The 18,988-nt window shown below is 34.4% G+C and overlaps 1 protein-coding gene and 1 non-coding gene across 9 annotated transcripts in view; both read left to right on the forward strand.

The window, feature by feature from the left end:
• Positions 1–18,988, forward strand: part of ADGRL3 (adhesion G protein-coupled receptor L3) — a 788,566-nt gene that overhangs the window by 714,687 nt on the left and 54,891 nt on the right. The gene's annotated exons all lie outside the window — the stretch shown is intronic.
• LOC113262568 (U6 spliceosomal RNA) lies at positions 17,567–17,673 on the forward strand. Its single transcript, XR_003318851.1, has one exon. It is a non-coding gene; the product is annotated as a U6 spliceosomal RNA (small nuclear RNA).

Here is an 18,988-nt window from a genome sequence, read left to right on the forward strand (position 1 = left end):
AGAAATCTCAAGAAAATATTCCTTAAAACTTCCCAGAATCTGAAGGACATTTCATTTTATTGAAAATATATTAACTATTTAAGAAGTACTTGTAAAGAAATCAGCAGGGCATAATTTTGTAAGGAAAGAAGAATTTAAAAACGGTAATAATGATTTTGAACATTAGGAGAAACACACAAAATCTGGCATCCTTTTTATTTAAAAAAATAAGGATCTTTGTAATATGTATTTTTAAATGTTACGGGTGGTGTGAGACTATTTATTTTTAAGACATAAGCATCATTTATCTGGAAAGTCTTTTCTCAGTATTTGGGAAAGGGCATAAAAGTTAATGTTTTCTTGTTTTTGTTTTTGTATTTTCGTAGAATGCTCTGAATAAGGTGGGCCACCATGCTCAGTTTATAGAGAAAAAACCCACCATATAAGGACTTCTGGAAGTCATTTTCTTTTTAAAACCATTCATTCATTTATCAAATATTTACTGCCTTTATTATACATGTTCTTTCACACATAGATCTCTCCTTTATCTAAAATGTGTTTTCTTCTCCCCATATTCACTGCCACCGTTTCTTTAAGCCAACATCAACTTATGCAGAAACACTGTAGTGTTCTTGTAACTTCTTTCCCATATTGATTCTTGCCCCTACCTTCAACAGCTAGAGTGATCTCTTGAAAAGCATAAATCCCATCATGCAACTCCCGTGGGTAAAACTCTTCAGTGGCTTCCTGTTACTCTCACACGGAAGTCTAGACTCCCTATCCCGCCCCACTAAGCCTTCCAGGACTAGTTGCTCCTTTTTTTCCTTAGCCTCGTGTTAAGCCATTTGCCCCTCTGGCCATTCTAGATGGGCTTCCTTTTGCTTCAGGTATTATCTTTCCTATTTCTCTACTGACTTTCTTTTCGCTAACACTATGCCTGACTGACTTCCAATTTACTCTACTTAATTTAATTATTATTTTTAAAAACTTAATTATGTTTTAATTCAAAATTTACTTCACGGCCATTAAAATAAACACATTTTGTGTGTGTGTGTGTGTGTGTGTGTGTGTGTGTGTGTGTTAGTTTAGAGCTTTCATTTTGCTGGCTCATTACTATTTTAATGATATCCTCCAGAACAAATAATAGTAGAGTGAATTAGTTTAGGTAACATGATTACCAAGGAGATGAGGTATGCCAATTCTCAGATTCCCAAAAATGTAATTAAAATTTAAAAATACACTTCTATTTGCTCTTTGCTTACTTGTCTTTGTCTCTTTTTCATCAAAATAAGTAATTATATTTGGAAAACAAAGTAATTCCACTCATTTGAATTTTCTGGTTGAGCTTCTGACAAGTTGAAATTAGAGCCTACAGTAATCATAGCAAAAATCTAAACTAATTTTAAATATGTACATATATGTGTAAATAGGAATAAAGCAGTTATTGAATCAACGTGTATTATTGCTGAAGTATTAGGCCATGTAAAACTTTAATTCTTGAGGAGCATTTAGAGCACTCTTGACTTTTACCTTCACAATAGAAATGTAGTGCTTGTATAGTTATCAACTATTTCTTCTATTATTGGTTTAATACATCACAGGTACTTTAAAGAGTTAAAAGTAATGATAGAGGCTTTTAGGGCGAAGAAAGAAAATTGGTGCCTGTATGGAGGGATGAGTCTACTTAGGCTTCCCTTCCCTGTGTCTGTCCCTTAGCTCCTTTCCCATGTACAGAATTCTGCATCTGGATTTCTGATTTTGGCTTAGACATGTTTTCTGATTTCTGGTCTCCCCTCTTAACTTAAGTTTGGCATGAGTGATGGGATGGCAAACATATTGTCAGGTCGTTTAAAGAAATAGTTTCACTTTGCTTGCTTCTTCCCAGTGCTCTAATTGCTAAAGGAAGACATAGTAGTAGAGGGGAATAATGATTTCAGCGTCAGACACTCGGGTTTGAATTTCTATTTCATCTAATAATTGTTATATTATCTTGAGAGTTTCATCATGGCTCTCAGTCTCAGTATCTCCTTGGAATTAGGGATAATTGTATCTACTTTGTAGAGTTTTGAGATAATTAAATATATGTGTAATGCATACATCACATAATTTGTGCCCATACAAGATAATTTTATTATCTTGAACTACTATGTGAAAATATACTGCTGCCTTTAGTTCTTTGTGCTTTTCATGATGAAATATGCTCAATCTCATATCAAAATCCCATTAGAATTTGACTGGCTTTGTTTACCATGGGATGTCATTAAGAATGTGTGTAATTACATAAGTTATATATGTAAAATATATAAATATGTATTTTTAAGCCGAACTTATTCTATTATGAAATAATTGGCTGTAGGAGGGAAATGCTTATTTAGTTAATATGTAACAAATTCTGTAGTTAGCTCTGAAGAAAAGAAAAGGAAGTATGCTTAGTGAGTTTGGACACCTGCCATACATAAAGAAGTCTAAGAGGGCTCAGGGATGAATAGAAAAATGTCGTACCTTACCAGCATCCACAATAACTTATTCTGTTCTTGATGGTAACTTTTCCTTTGAGGACTATGTTTCTAGTTTCTATGTTTCTAGATATTGGTAGAAACAGTTAAGTCAGAATTACATTCAGTTTGATGTCACCTTATTACATTATTAGTAGTATTACATTATTTATGGGTGGTAGGGTTCTAAAGATTGAAGGCAGCAGAGCAAATTCATATAATCTTGAAAATGCAATAATATCACAAGAATATTTTAACGCTTTAATCTTTCTTCTTTACATTAATATATTAAGATGGATATATATGTATATGTAGCTAGAGGGAGAGGGCATGTGCAGAAAAGGCGAGAACCTCCTTTTCAAATGGTATCATCTTCATACTGTAGTTAGAGCAGTATCCTAAAAAGAGTTCGAACCTTTATGAGAATAGTAAATCTAGTTCTGAGTTGTACTTAGTATAAATATTGATACACTTCAGAGTTTCTGGATGAGTTTTTAGGAAAATATTTTTAGTACTTTCTCATTTTTCTCAAAATCTTAGCTAGTGATATAAATTTTTGAAATATCGATTTAAGTTTTAAAAGGAAGTTCAGTATAGTCCAATAGTCCATGCAGACTTAAAAAAGAATAGCTTATATCTCCAAACAATTGCTTTCATTTATAGTTTCCTTTGACCACCAAAACTACTAAATTCGAATTTAAATTTTACCAGTTTCTAATTATATTAAATATTTAGTGATGTTGTGTTTAAAAACTGTCACCTCTCTTGTAAAAAGATTACTGGGTCAACATATTATACTAAAGGTGTGTTTTACCAAATCTTTCTTTATCAGGTAAACTTCCTAATGCCCACACATACCATAAGCACTCTAGCTCTAGAAAGAGTAAAACTAGTAATTGATTTGTTTATTCATTGTAATAAAATAAAATAATGTGCAAGAAAAATTTGAAAGGAATATCATCTGTCTGTTATTTCATTTTTCCCAGTCTTCCTCCATTTCCTTGATCTGTGGTTAAAGATCACTGGAAATGTACAATAACATTATCATAAATGATCCAGGTGTATTTGAAGACTAAACAGCACTGTTTGGAGTTCTGTGTATCATTATAACATCACTAGATTTGCTTCAGACAAGTTAAGGAAGTAGGCAGTAGGTAGTCCCTTACTCATTAACTTAATTTCAGCAGTAAAAGCAATTAACAATTACTTATTTGGAAAATGAATTTCAGCCACAGATTCACAACGATGTGCCTTCTGCAAATGTTGTTGCCAACCTCATTGTATCACGCATTTTAGGTTATAGTCTTTAAGTTTTCTGAAATGTAAAATGTTGGCTCCTTTTTTTAAAGGTTTTTCATTAAAATGCATTTAAATCCCCCTGTGATCTTTCCAGGAGCCAGGTGTTTTATGCATCACTGTATTCGGCATACTTTATACACTAGGAGCTGGTATTTGAGAAAAACATTTTGAAGCATGACTGTCATAGGCACACTGGAACTGTTCTGCATTATACCTTGAGATTAAATAATAGTTTCACTTTCTGCCAAAATAATTAGTTTTATATCAAATTTAGGAAAGTCAGTCGCAGTGCAGTCTAAGGATGAGAAAGCCTGAAACACTACCTAAGGGAAAAATAATTCTTCTTTATAATAAAAACATAAAAATTAGCAGCTCCTTTGTTTTTTATATATGACTTGGACTCAGATTTCCTTTGTTTCCAATGTGAAATGTGCAGTCAGACTTTGGGAAAGTTTGGTAAATAGAATTTTTTTTAATGAAACCAACATTTCTGAAGTCATTAGACTCATTTTTCCCTAAAAATACTGAAGTGCAAATTATCATAAGAGTGGTAGAAATCAGAATAATTATAAGTAATATTTGTATTCCATATCATTCACATATTTTATGTAATTTTTAATATATGAACTTTGATTTGAGTTTTATTCTTTTATTATTCATTAATTTATTTAATAAATGAGAAGTACTAAAATTTTGGATTTATTTTGAAGATAGAACTTACATAGAATTTGCAAATTTATTTTATGTAGAATATAAGAAGGAGTGGATTGTGATTTCAAAGTTTTTGGCTTGGGGTACTGGAAGAGTGAGTTGTTATTACTACAATGTAGAAAACTAGAAAAAACACCTTAGAGGTCAGTCAGGAGGGGTTTTTTTTGTTTTGACAGCATAACTTTGGGAGACTTACTAAACATCTTAATGTAGATGTTGAGTAGGCAGTTAGAGTGATGAGTGCTGGAGATTTAATTTGGAGGCATCGGTGTATAGCTTTGTTTTATTTTATTTTTGCATGCAATATTTTTTATATTTTATTTTTTTATATTTTACTTTTTTTTTAAGATTTTATTTATTCACTTGAGAGGGACAAAGAGCACAAGCAGGGGTAGGGGGGCAGAGGGAGAGGGAGAAGCAGACTCCCCACTGAGCAGGGAGCCTCGATTCCAGGATCCCAAGATCATGACCTGAGCCAAAGGCATACACTTAACCCACTGAGCCACCCAGGCACCCCTATATTTTATTTTCTTTTAGTATTGATTTCATTTTATACATATTTATTACTTTCTATAATATCAAATAATCCTGTTTTTTATTTGTCACAGTGATACATTTCCTTTAAATATTAAGGAGAGTGAAATGATTGGGGAAAATAACAATAGTAAAATAGTAAACGTAGTATGTAGATTTGGCAAAAAAAATGAGATAGTGATATTCCAACCAGACTGGTTTCCCTCACCAGTCACTAGAATATATGTTTCTGTTAGGATAGCTCCTGGTGTGACTATCAAATACTGACCAATATGGTGGCCTAAATCATGACACATGGGACACAAAATCCAGAGGTATGTGGTTCCAGAGTTGGTACAAAAGCTCAATGATGTCAGTAAAGACTTAAGCTCCATCTGTGCCTCCCACTAACAGCTGTCCCTTGGCTACTCCTTGAACCTAGGAGTGTGGGTACTAGCTGCAATATAGGAAAATTGTTCAAGCTGTGTTTTCTTTTAAATCCATGATACTGGGTAAAATAAAGAGGTTGAGAGTAAAAACATACAATAAGAGGACCAATGACTGTAACCCTGGGTCAGTCTAACTTTTAAACATATTAAAAATGCAGAATCTACAAAATAGATTTAAGAAAGAGTAGCCAGTGAGACAGGAAGAAGGCTAGAGATCCTGGCAGTTAGGTGAATCAAGCCTTTCAGTTAAGATGGGAAGTTAGACTTGACCACTGGACCACATGAAGATCCTTGTGCATTCAGAAGCTGTTTTGGCAACGTGATTGATGACACTTTATTAGAGTGGGTTGTGGGGAGAATAGGAAGAGAGGAGTTAAAAACCACATGTAAAAAAAAGCCACAGATATTTTTCTGTAAATAAGAGCTAAGAAATATAGTAGCTGGAGGGAAATATAGGGTCAAGGGAGTTTGGGTTTTGTTTTATTGATTGGTTAATTTAAGCATGATAGAGATTATAACCTCTTCCTTTTAATCTGGTAAAAATGGACAAGTAGTTGATGCTGGCAAGAGGGGAAAATTGTGTGTTTTCTACATTTGAGTAGGCAAGGGAGGACAGGATCTAGTGTACAAGTGAAGGTTGGTCTTATGTAAGAAGGAGTATAGACAAAACAATTTTTCCTTTATATGATGAAATTATGACTGAGTTTCATCAACTTATTGACCAGCAGATGTTTTCCTTTAAAGTAATGCGATAAATTATCATGACTCATAAGTAGTAAGTATGCGTTGTGTTTAGAAGCATTCATCTACCTGGAAAGAAAGCTATATAACTTTGAAAAATACAACATTATTATAAGATTATTTTAATCCTCCACTTCCCCTTTATATATTAATATGTATATTATTATATAATTATATATTTTATTTATATTTATAAATATGAACTTTATACATTAATATAAATATTAATATATCATTAATATAAATATTAATATATACTAGTCATAAACTTAATATTCTGCTTATAAAATCTATCTATACCTACATGTATGTATATATAGGTATGTGCATGTATATTATATTAAATATATGATTTATATGTACTTTTTATCCAATGTAAATGTTCACTTTATTAATAAGTCAAAATCTTTTCTATTTTGTACATATTTAATAAATTTTATGTGTAATTTCTTGAATTTAAGAAGCAAAATAAATACGTTATACAGTTCAGAGAAGAATTAATCATCAATAAAAATTACCTAAGCAAAAAAATTATTTTTCCTTTAAGTAATAACAAGGTATAAATTTTTATAACTTAGAAACAATTCTTTATTTAGCTATCTTCCTGGAAATAAAATACACAGCTATATATCATAAAATTTTATTAAGCATACTTTATAGGAGAGATGCATGCTAATACACCTCTTGGGATATAAGATGAACATTCTTATTTCTCAGAAATAACTGATTATATATGCAGAAAAAAAGACTAAATGGAAATATACTGTAAAATGAATAACGGTCAACTTTTAGTGGCAAGATTATGTATAATTTAAAATGTTGTTTTTTGTGCACTTGTATGTTATTTTCAGACAGCATTTCTGACACCAATTATGTGTTTTTTTCCACACCCCAGCACATTCTCCAACACCAACTAAGTGTCTAGCAATTAAATCCAATTTTGACACTAACTCCTGCAGTTAGAATAAACCCTAGAGGTTAAGGGCTCAGTTTCATAATGCTGCCTCCCAGTCGGATACCAGCCTCAAGTGGGTTGCCCAGGCTACCCACACTTCTGCCTGGTGGACTACAAATTCAGGGTTCCCACAACCACCCTTCAGATTCAGTGATTCAACAGAACAACTCACAGAACTCAGGGAAATGCTCTACCAAAAATTGTAGCTTTACTGTAAAGGATACAACGCAGGAAAAACCAAATGGAAGAGATGGGGAAGGGTGAGGGATTGAGGTGGCAGTAGTGCAGAACTTCTATGGCTTCTCTGGGGTCTACACTACAGCCCTTCAAAGTGTTCACCAGCCCGGAAGCTCCTTGAACTGCAGCATCTGTGAGGGGTTTTAGTGGAGGCTTCGTTTCAAAAATGTGATTGATTAAATCATTGGCCAATAGTGATAGAGCTCAATCTGTGGGCCCCCACCCCTTAGTGGGGGTGGAGTTGTAGGTGGGAGTAGGACTGAAGGTTGCAAACCTATAATCGTGTTTTTTTCTTCAGACTTGTCCACTCTGCACACCTCCTTCCTTCCCTATTCCCTCTGCTCGCCCCCATCATTCATTAGCATTCAAAAGATGCTGTTATCACTCAAAAGATTTTTCTTTTTCAGTAAATTTTGCCTTTTATTAATAGTCATATAAAGATTTTATTTCATTCCAGTACTGCTTGTGGAGAACAGATTACATACTTAGAGTCACATAATCAAGATTAGTTCTATTTTTGTATACATTTTTGTTTCTTTTTTTTAAAGCTTTGTTTCTATTTTTTTAACTCAAATCATTTTATTTATTTATTTATTTATTTATTTATTTATTTATTTATTTATTATGTTCAGTTAGCCGTTGTATAGTACATCATTAGTTTTTGACAGTGTTCAGTGATTCATTAGTTGCATATAACACCCAGTGCTCATCACAACACATGCCCTCCTTAATACCCATCACCCTGTTACCCCATACCCCCATTCCCCTCCCCTCTGAAACCCTCAGTTTGTTTCCTGGGGTCCATAGTCTCTCATGGTTCATCTCCTTCTCTGTTATCTCCCCCTTCAGATTTCCCTCCCTTCCCTTATGGTCCTCCATGCTATTGCTTATGTTCCACATATGAGTGAAACCATATGATAATTGTCTTTCTCTGCTTGACTTATATCACTTAGTATAATCCCCCTCAGTTCCATCCATGTCTATGCAACTGATGGGTATTCATCGTTTCTGATGGCTGAATAATATTCCATTGTATATGTGTACCACATCTTCTTTATCCATTCATCTGCTGAAGGACATCTTGGCTCCTTCCACAGTTTGGCTATTGTGGACATTGCTGCTATGAACACTGGGGTACATGTGCCCCTTCTTTTCACTACATCTGTATCTTTGGGGTAAATACCTAGTATTACAATTGCTGGGTTGTAGGAGAGCTGTATTTTTAAATCTTGAGGAACCTCCATACTGTTTTCCAGAGTGGCTGTACCAGCTTGCATTCCCAGCAACAGTGTAAGAGGGTTCCCCTTTCTCCACATCCTCACCAACATTTGTTGTTCCTGTTTTGCTAATTTTCGTCATTCTAACTGGGCGTAAGGTGGTATCTCATTGTGGTTTTGATTTGTATTTCCCTGATGGCTAGTGATGTTGAGCACTTTTTCCATGTGTCCATTAGCCATTTGTATGTCTTCTTTGGAGAAGTGTCTGTTCATGTCTTCTGCCCATTTTCTAACTGGGTAATTTGGTTTTTGAGTGTTGAGTTTGGGAAGTTCTTTATAGATCTTGGATATCAGTCCCTTATCTGTAATGTCATTTGCAAATATCTTTTCCCATTCCGTGGGTTGCCTTTTAGTCTTGTTGACTGTTTCCTTTGCTATGCAGAAGCTTTTTATCTTGATGAAGTCCCAAAAGTTCATTTTTGCTTTTGTTTCCCTTGCTTTGGAGACATGTCTTGAAAGAAGTTGCTGTGACTGATGTAGAAGAGGTTACTGTGTATGTTCTCCTCTAGGATTTTGATAGATTCCTGTCTCACATTGAGGTCTTTCATCCATTTTGAGTTTATCTTTGTGTATGGTGTAAGAGAATGGTCCAGTTTCATTCTTCTCTATGTATCTGTCCAATTTTCTAACACCACTTATTGAAGAGACCGTCTTTTTTTTTCCCATTGGATATTTTTTTCCTGATTTGTCAAAGATTAGTTGATCATAGAGTTGAAGGTCCATTTCTGGAGTCTCTGTTCTGTTCCATTGGTCTATGTGTCTGCTTTTGTGCCAGTACCATGTTGTCATCGTGATCACAGCTTTGTAATATAGCTTGAAGTCAGGTGACATTATCAGTGGGGAAAAGCTGAGAGTTTTCCCTTAAGGTCAGGAACCCGACAGGGATGACCATTCTCACCACCATTGTTCAACATAGTGCTAGAAGTCCCAGCATCAGCAATCAGACAACAAAAAGAAGTAAAAAGCATCCCAACTGGCAAAGAAGTCAAACTCTCTCTCTTCGCAGATGACATGATACTTTATATGGAAAACCCAAAAGACTCCACCCCCAAATTACTAGGACTCATACAGCAATTCAGCAATGTGGCAGTATACAAAATCAATGCACAGAAATCAGTTGCTTTTCTATATTAACAATGTAACTGTAGAAAGAGAAATTAAGGAATTGATTCCTTTTACAATAGCAACAAAAGCCATAAATACCTAGGAATAAACCTAACCAAAGAAGTAAAGAATCTATACTCTAGAAACTACAGAACACTTATGAAAGAAATTGAGGAAGACACAAAAAGATGGAAAAACATTCCATGCACATGGATTGGAAGAATAAACATTGTTAAAATGTCTATCCTGCCCGAGAAATCTATACTTTCAAGCCATCTCTATTAAAATACCATTGGCATTTTTCAAGGAGCTGGAACAAACAATCCTAAAATTTGTATGGAACCAGAAAAGACCCCAAATCACCAAGTGAATATTGAAAAAGAACAGCAAAGCTGGGGGCATTAGTTGCCTGACTTCAAACTATATCACTCAAGAGATTTCAAGAGTTTTAGAAACTCTGCCCCAGGAACAAAGACCAAATATTTACTTTTTGTTATACCATAGCAATCTTGATTTTTTGAAGTTAGTATGATGACTACTATAGTACCTTATAAAAAATTTTACTTGAAATGGCTTGCTCTACGTTATGTCCATACACATATTAGTGACAGAACAGTCTAAGAATGTCATCTTTAAGAGTCATCCTGTATTTCTAACCTCTGAAAAAGTTTCAAAAAATCAAGTCTAATTTTCTATTATTAATATGCTACTGTGTAGATAGCTACGTAATGAAAATTTAATCAAATCTTATGAAAATGAGAACATTTAATTACTGTAATTCATTTGTCTCCAAATTCTTTGTGAGGAAGAGCTCGTTCTAGTGTTGTTAATTGCTTTATATATATCATTTAAAAATTAATGTGAGAATCTAGTTATAATTTGGGGATAAAAAATTTTAAACCTTTTTTTAATATTTTTTGTTCATTTAAAAAATGTAATTGCTATTTATTTTCCTTGAATTTTAAACATTTGAATAAAGTTTCAAAAACCAGTACATACATTTAGCAATATCTTGTTTAATTCTATGTTGTAAAATTAACTCTTAGGTATTAGGGGTAAAACTCACAAATATGAGTTCATTCATTCAATATATTTACTTTAATGTGGTTTCAGATTATAAACAATTATACAAAGAAATACAGATTACAAATGTAAATGAAAGCTTTTGAACCACTTTAGATTACTTCCAAGTAGATCTTTTTTTTTCCAATACATAAGCCAGCTTTTACCCAGTGATTATTTAAGTCATAGTTCTTTGAAGTATTACATGGAAGATATGAGTACTTCCAAAGGCTGAATGAAGCGCACAAAAAATCTCACTGGTATCATAATCTCTGGGCTTTTAAGAGTTTGCCTGGTTACTGTAATCAGAACCAACTGGAAATACATTTTTTTCTAATAGAGATTTCTTTAAAATGATGCAAATTTTTTTAAATTGAAATTTTTATTTATACAGTGATTATATATAAGCATATAAATTTGTCTGAAACTTGACCAAAACTTACTGATTTTGAAAATCTGTTGTGGGGAAACTGAATAAATAATATCGGGCTGAAAGACTTTTAGCCTCCAAATCTGAATCAACTCAAGTTTCAAATGCTTCTTGGAATTATTTAAAGCAAAATGTTGTGGGCAATATTAAGTTAAATACTATATTGTATTTTGAGTCACATACTCTAGTAAAAATTCAGTCATGGATTCTAAAATAAAAACCAGTTCTCCCTGGTTCTGCCCCTAAATCCACTGTAATTGCTATGCTTGACTGAATAGCATTTTGAGATTTTATGTGTTGAGTCTATTTGAAATCATGTGCAACCTAATAAGACAGATAATTTGTTGAAATTTTACTATGTGCTAGGCACAATTCTAAGTCCTTTTCATGTGTCAGTTTAATCTTTGCACTAAACCTTCTAGGTTTCTAAGAAGGTAATTAATTCAGCTCAAGACCTCACAGCTAGTTAGTGCCATAACTAGGATTTCAGCACACTCTGACTTGAGGGTCCATTTCCTTAACCATTACTGTATAGGCTTTGTCATATCACATTGCACATCTATAAATAAATGGTGTTTAATTTTAAAAGAGATGATTTTCTTTTCAGTAAACATCATTTTAGATTGAGTACATACTTCTGAAACTTTAAATCTAAATATTTATTGGATTACATGATCACCAAGGGCCCCATCTTTAAAAACCTGTAATTTTCATATTTTAAGTTATGAACTATAAAATCATGCTAGCAAAATGCAATAGTCAGAAGTTTTAATAGCACAGCAGTCTTGTCAGGATTAAGGATAGAGTTTTCAGAGTTACTGGAATTTAAGGTGAATTTCTGAATAAAACCACCCAAGAAGAATGTTGTTCTGGTAAAGTTGACTCAGAAAGTACAGTCAACAAGGTAAATGTAATAACATTATGTCATGGAAGCCAAGAATAGAAGGAAGTAGTCAATCATAGAATATTTCTGAGTGGTCAAGTATGATAAGATGGAAAAAGTTAACAATGGATTTGTCAATGACAGGGCACTGTGGAGTTATGGGGAAAGAATGCCTAAATAGAGTAGCTTTTAAGAAAATGAGAAGTGAGCAAGTATGGATTACTAGTATATGAAATTCTTGATAAATTTTTCAGTAAAAGATAACACATAAGATTCTTGGAGAATCTCTGAAATCTAGGAAGAAGGTTTTTTTGGTTTTTTTGGGGGGGGGGGTTTCTTAAAAGTAAGGAATACTAAAGTATGTTTCCTGATGGGAATTAGCCAGTAGAGAAGGAGATACTGATGAAGCACCAGAGAGAACAATCATTACAGGAGCACAGTTCTTGAAAAGTGTCAGAATGAGCAGATATGTTGGCTTTATAAGAACAAAGGCAATTCTTTCATTATAATAGGAGGGAAGATAGTATGTGTAGGTATTGTTGAAGATAGTTGGATGAGAACATTTCTGTCAGTATTCTTGGTAGGGTTCTCCCAGAAGTGGACTCTGAGCCAAGGATTCAGCTCAAGCAATTTATTAAGGAAGTGCTTTCAGAAGAAATCAGTAAGAAAGTAAGGGGAAGTAGTAGAGGTAAGAGAAAGAAGCACGCAATGTTGTCATTTTGGGTGAAGTCTCAGACTGATCCTGTTCCCAAAGGGAGGTCTGGAGTGTAAATTACACTTTGGAACTTTCCATCCTTGAGGCAAAGGAGCTGGGATTGTATAACTTCACACCTGTTAGTAATTGACCAGCTTGCTGTGGGGTGAGAATGGAATGTAAACTCCCAGGCACTCCTGGCTGTGTGGGCATAATAGCTCTAGTGCCCAAGGACAATCATCTGTAGGTCACAGGGGGTAAGCCTTTAGCAGTTAAGCATGCAGCAGCTGGGGGATAAATTCAGGAGCTGTACAAGACACTGTGAGTTCTGGACAGTGCATCCATGTGTTTGCAGCTGTCAGATTGCTTCTCTTTTTTTCAAGGAAATAGGTGACAACATTCAGCTGAAAGGTTAGGATGAGAGGAAAGTTTGAGGTTGAAGGAAGATATGAACTATTCCTTATGGAGAATGGAAATCATATGTGCTAAGGAAGTGTAGTTAGCTTGTCAGACATTGTTAAGTGCTATTAGAAATTTGTCGTTGGGGTGCCTGGGTGGTTAAGTGTCTGACTCTTGATTTTTGGCCCAGGTCATGATCTCAGTGTCGTGAGACTGAGCCCCGTGTAGGCCTCCACTCTGGGCATGGAGCCTGCTTAAGATTCTCTCTCTCCCTCTGCCCCACCCCTTCCACCTCCCCCCCCCCCCCATGTGCTCCTCTCTCTCTCTAAGAAAGAAAGAGAGAGGGAGGGAGGGAGGGAAGGAAGGAAGGAAGGAAGGAAGGAAGGAAGGAAGGAAGGAAGGAAGGAAGGAATTTGTTGTTACAAATTTAGCGTGTCTTAAATAATCATGGTTGTGTATTGCTTTTTGTTTGGTGTTTTGATTTTGGTTTTGGCTTTGGTTTTTTTCTAGCAATGCCCACCTATCCAGGGTTGGGGTCTTTTAGAATCATTTAAGGTGAAAGGGGATGTAAAGAGTAAGGAGTCGTAGGATCTAGGTTGGCCGCAGAGGAAAGCGTGATCACGAACGGAGTAATGTACAGTGAAACCATAAAGAGACAGAAAAATGGCAGGTCTGGAGTGGTAGTAAACATATGATGATGAGAACCTCAAAGAAGTTGGGGGTTTTGGCAGGAGAAATCATGGTCTGGCCGTAGCACTTCTACTGCCTCAAGGTTGTGAGAGAACCAATATTTGAGTTTGCATGGAAAGTACTGCCCGCAGGGGACAATTTCTCCTAAAGCATGAAGGCAAAAGAAACACCCAGAGATGAAGTTTATTTAGAGAGGAACTTGTGGATATTCGACTGTGAGTTTCAAGGGGCAGGATATGGAATTTTGGGGGGAGGGAGGGAAATGGAAAGTTGGATTGGATTAAGAGATCTACAAAAAAAAAAAAAATGTTAAAATGAACGGAAGGAATAAGCCTGCAATCATTTTTTGTTGTCCAGATTCATTACTTACTATCCTTTTGCCGTCACTTCCCATATTAAGCAATAGAGTCCCTATCCAATGGAGATGGAAAAGTCCCCTAAATCGGTGACAACACTACTTATACTCACGCTAGGTAAATTCATAGTCTCACCAAATTCTAGAAAATACTGAGATACATAAGTATATTTAAGCTCAGGTTACTTAAATATATTCCAATTAATAAAAGGAGACTAAAATGCTCTATGATTAAATGTGATAAATAGGTGACCCCTGGTTGTCAAATTAATCATCACAGGGGTTATAGACGACACAGATGAACTGAAAATGTTATCAGCATAGTCTGGATGCATTTCATTTTCTCCTAATTCCAGGGGTATACCTCTCATTCATGTAAAAACAACAGTGAGGGAAGAAGATAACAACACTCTTTGAGACTCAACTTTTCTCATTTTCCTATTTATTTTCCAGGAGCACTTTCTTACAGGAGTGTTACTGTGTTTTAAAACTATTTTTTCTTTTAGCTCATTTTAAAAAGTGGTGAAAGCATATGTCACAGTTACTTTAAATAAAGGATTTTGTATTAAATCATTGAATTTGTAATTAAAATGTGCAGACAGTGTAGTAGAATGTTGTGTCTTGAGCTGCTCAGTCCACACATGAAAATTTCCTAATCTAATTTTCTCTTGGCTGAGTCCCAATTGTTGTTGGATTTTTCCACTACATACAATTATATATTTTAAATAAGGTCTGTCATCAGAGTCCCTGAAACTTTTATGAATGTGCTACTTATGCACTGAGTATGCATTTTAGAATACTATGGAAAGTTTTCTATGAAAGTTGATATTTTCAATCAGATCCTTCAATGTGCTAACAGAAAAGTTCTCTCAGTTCCAGAACTGAGATCGATAGTCTAAGGTTATAATTGAAAACTGCTTAATTATGAGATTGGCAAAACAAGCCATGAGCATAGAAGGTAATAATTTATCCACAAAAGTATTGACGTTATTGAATAGTAATATATTACTTACACTAAGAAGTCAAAAATGACATATGTTCTTTGTAACTATCATTGTCATTCCAGTTCTGATTTTTCTGCCTTCTTTGAATTTACCACATTCTGTTCTATTAGCTATACAAAGGTTTCTAAAATTGCCATATCTTCCATCCAGTAACTTTTATTAGTACAATATAGTGCAGTAGAACAATTAGTACAATATAACATAGGCAATGTCTTCAATAATACTCAGAGGAACCCTATTAGTAAACTATTTATGCCCATTTGTTCCTACTAGATTTCTTATTTTTTAAAAATAAGTTTTAATGTTTTCCTATTTTTCCCGTTAGTTTTCCTGTACACTTTATCCTTTACTTGCTGACGCACAGTTTGTACGCCTTTGCCATTGTATATGTCTCCACCCAATCTGTCATGTCTCTATTAATTTTGCCTTTGTTACAAAAAAATACATACATTTAAACCATTAACTTTTTCCTCTACAGTGTGTACTTTTGAGGTCTTTGGAGGACATTTTGAATTCTTTATCTAATGAGCCAAATCTCCAGCATCGTTTGCTAAATAATCCATTTTTATCCAGCAGATTTGTGCTGCCACACTCTCCTGTATCAAAACTTTGTTTCTGTACTCTCGCTTGTGTCTTTCGAAATTGCTGTAGTGACTCATAGACTTTAGTTATTCTTTCACCTATTTTTTTTCAGAATTGTTTTTTTTTAATTCTTTTAATATATTCCTTACAATCTTGAGGTAAATCTTAATGGATCATGATCTTGACATATCATTAGATGTTTCTATTTAATAGCTTCTTTAGGATTTTTATGTAAGTTCTTAAGTAGGATGTTCTTATAATTTGTTTTTTACTGTCTTAAACTCTCCTTACCTGCTAAGTTATAGTAGTCTCAAAGTTTTCCTTCTTTTCTGTTCAGGCCTAACCTATATAAGAAAAGAATTGTTTGTTACTTGCATATTAGATAGAAATTGTTTATAAAATGTTTTAGGGGCTTGAAGCTATTTTGAACGTAGCAACAGTTGGATAATTGCTCATGCGTATGTATGCATATTGTATTAGTTATTGACTTCTAACTTAATTTCATTATCATCAGAGAATACATTCTGATTGATGTTGATTCTTAGTACTTTACTGAGGCTGCCCTTTGGCCTAAAATGTGATCGCGTTAAGATTTCTTACTTTGCTATTTGGAGCTTTTATATATCTACAAAATCGGATTTATTTTTATATTGCTCAATTTTTTTTTCTCGTTGACATAATTTTAAGAAGCTTAGATTCCTAGTAACAAATTTAATTGGAAACAACAACATCTTACTCAAAGTAGGTTGTGGTAGAGATCTTGGGTCATTGATTAGGCCTATTTACTGTGGAAGTAAGTAACTTTTGTGCACTATCTACGTGGGGCTACTTCTTCAAATTCTTTACCAAGGGACTTTGTTCCATATGAATGAAAAATTCAAGAATTCGAAGTGCTTTTCAATGATAGCTCTTACTAACTGATAACATAGGAGCCATTGACTATTCTTTCCTTGGTTCCATTTAACTCTGAAAAGATCCTGATGAGGTTATTTTACTCATTGTGGTGGTGAGTAAACTAAAGCTTATGAAGGTTACCTTACTTGTCCACAATTAAATAAAACTTGTCTGCTTTCTGTTGTATTTCAGTGCCTCCCTTGGTTCCATTTATTGGAATCTTTAGTAAGTACAGACATGTTTTAAATACTCAGTTGTGCTTTTTATTTTTTTTTTTATGTTTTAGTTGTTCTTACAAGCAGTTTATAATAAGGTGTTTATTCACAGAAGGGGTATGATGAATGTTTCTATTACAAGTTGTTGAAACAAGAGGTGATGATACCATATGGTATGAGAAAGAGTATAACAGCAATTCAACCTGTCAAAACACATTTGGCAAGAATACAGAAAAGTTATTAATTTCCTGAGTTATTTTACTTAACTTAAAAGTTTGTTCATCTTCTAAGTTGAAAAAAGAAATCCCGAATTATGTAAGATACTCCCTAAGGAATTTCATCTCCTCGCATTGCAATGACAAAATTTGGTCAGCCCAGTCATCACACGTTGTAAAGAATCAACAAATTCTAAGACTCTGTGAGTCTAAAAAACACTGGCCCTCAGATACTAAACCAGGAAACATTGCGGTTTTCATTATAAGTATCAATAAAGAACAGATTTCAACTCGTTGCTAATATTTTATGGATCTTGAGATATTACTGACTAAAGCCATTGTTTTCATTGATTACAAGATAAAAATTATTGAAAAGAAATACAGTGCTTGCTTTGGTATCACATACACTAACATTGGAAAGATACAGAGAAGATCAGCAGGGCGCCTGCGCAAGGATGACATGCAAATTCATGAAGCGTTCCGTATCAAAAAAAATTTAAAAAGAAAAGAAATACAGATTTCTTTTTATATACATATCATTTATTTCATCTTCCTTATTCAAGGTTTAAAATTTTCAAAAAATCATAAAAAATATTAATGAAGTCCAGTTATAGCACATATATCTCTTAGTGACTTTTCATGAACATTTCATGTATGATTTTATGTCTTTTAATGCAAATGATTACACTTAGTGAGACTTTGCCGTCCCTTAGTGCACTGTTTGACACTGAGGATACAACATACTTACGAATTAAATTTTGCTTTCTTATGTAATTCAGAGGGCGCTGGGTTTCTACCTTAATGTTCATTAGGAATCCAGATATACCCCATTTCAATTGAGAATGTAAAAATTCATAGCATTTACTAGCCCAAAGAAATATTTAAACGAAACTGAGGGCTTTTTAAAGGTAAAATTAAGGATCAATTCCAGAAGAGTCAGTGACTCCCTCCTCCCCTTTGGATTTCTACTTAATATAAGAATTTCCAAAACACTTAAAAGGAAGCCTAATGTATCACTGTGTTTGTATTTTTTTCCCCCTTTGACCCCTTTTTTGAGGTCAGAAGGTCAGTATACAATAGTAATTGTAACAGCAAATATTTATATAGTATTTTTGTATACTAAAATTTTATATTTTTGCATTTTTTGTGTGTTAACGAGTGCCAAGCCCTTTTATCTAATATACACAACAGCCCTATGAAAAAAAGTTCTGTATTTATTCCCATTTCACAGGTAAAGAATGTGAGGATTAAAGATGTTAAATAATTAGCCGAAGGTTGCAGAGTTAGCAAAAGGCTCAGCTGGCCTTCAAACTCAGGCAAACTGCTTCACAAGTCAAGGCTTTCAGTTTCTGTGATATACAGGTATCCTCCACTTTTCAAAAGTTTTCACTAAGCCACTTCGCTTTTGCGAAAGGCCTACACTGGTAGCTGTTTTCCTTAACTGGAAAAAAACCTGAAGAGGATATTTGCTTTTATGGGGAAAAAAGAAAGGCTAAAATAGCATTCAGCACCTGTTTTGCAGAGAGCTGTTATAGAGGCAGTGCGCGTTCTGACAAGGGTGGTGCTGTCAGGCTCCTTTCCTGGGAACTATACTCAGCATCGCAGCATCAAGTCACCATAGCTTTGCATTGTGTCCGTGAGCATCTGTGCTTCATCTCAATTTGTTTTGTACATCTGTTAGCAAGATGTGTCCTAAGGTATCAGAAAAGCCTAGGAGAGGGGTGCCTGGCTGGCTGGCTCGGTCAGAAAAGTGTGCAACTCTTGATCTCGGGGTTGTGAGTTCAAGCCCCACATTGGGTGCAGAG

This window comes from Ursus arctos, unplaced genomic scaffold, assembly GCF_023065955.2.
Source record: "Ursus arctos isolate Adak ecotype North America unplaced genomic scaffold, UrsArc2.0 scaffold_9, whole genome shotgun sequence".
Taxonomy (NCBI): Eukaryota; Metazoa; Chordata; class Mammalia; order Carnivora; family Ursidae; genus Ursus; species Ursus arctos.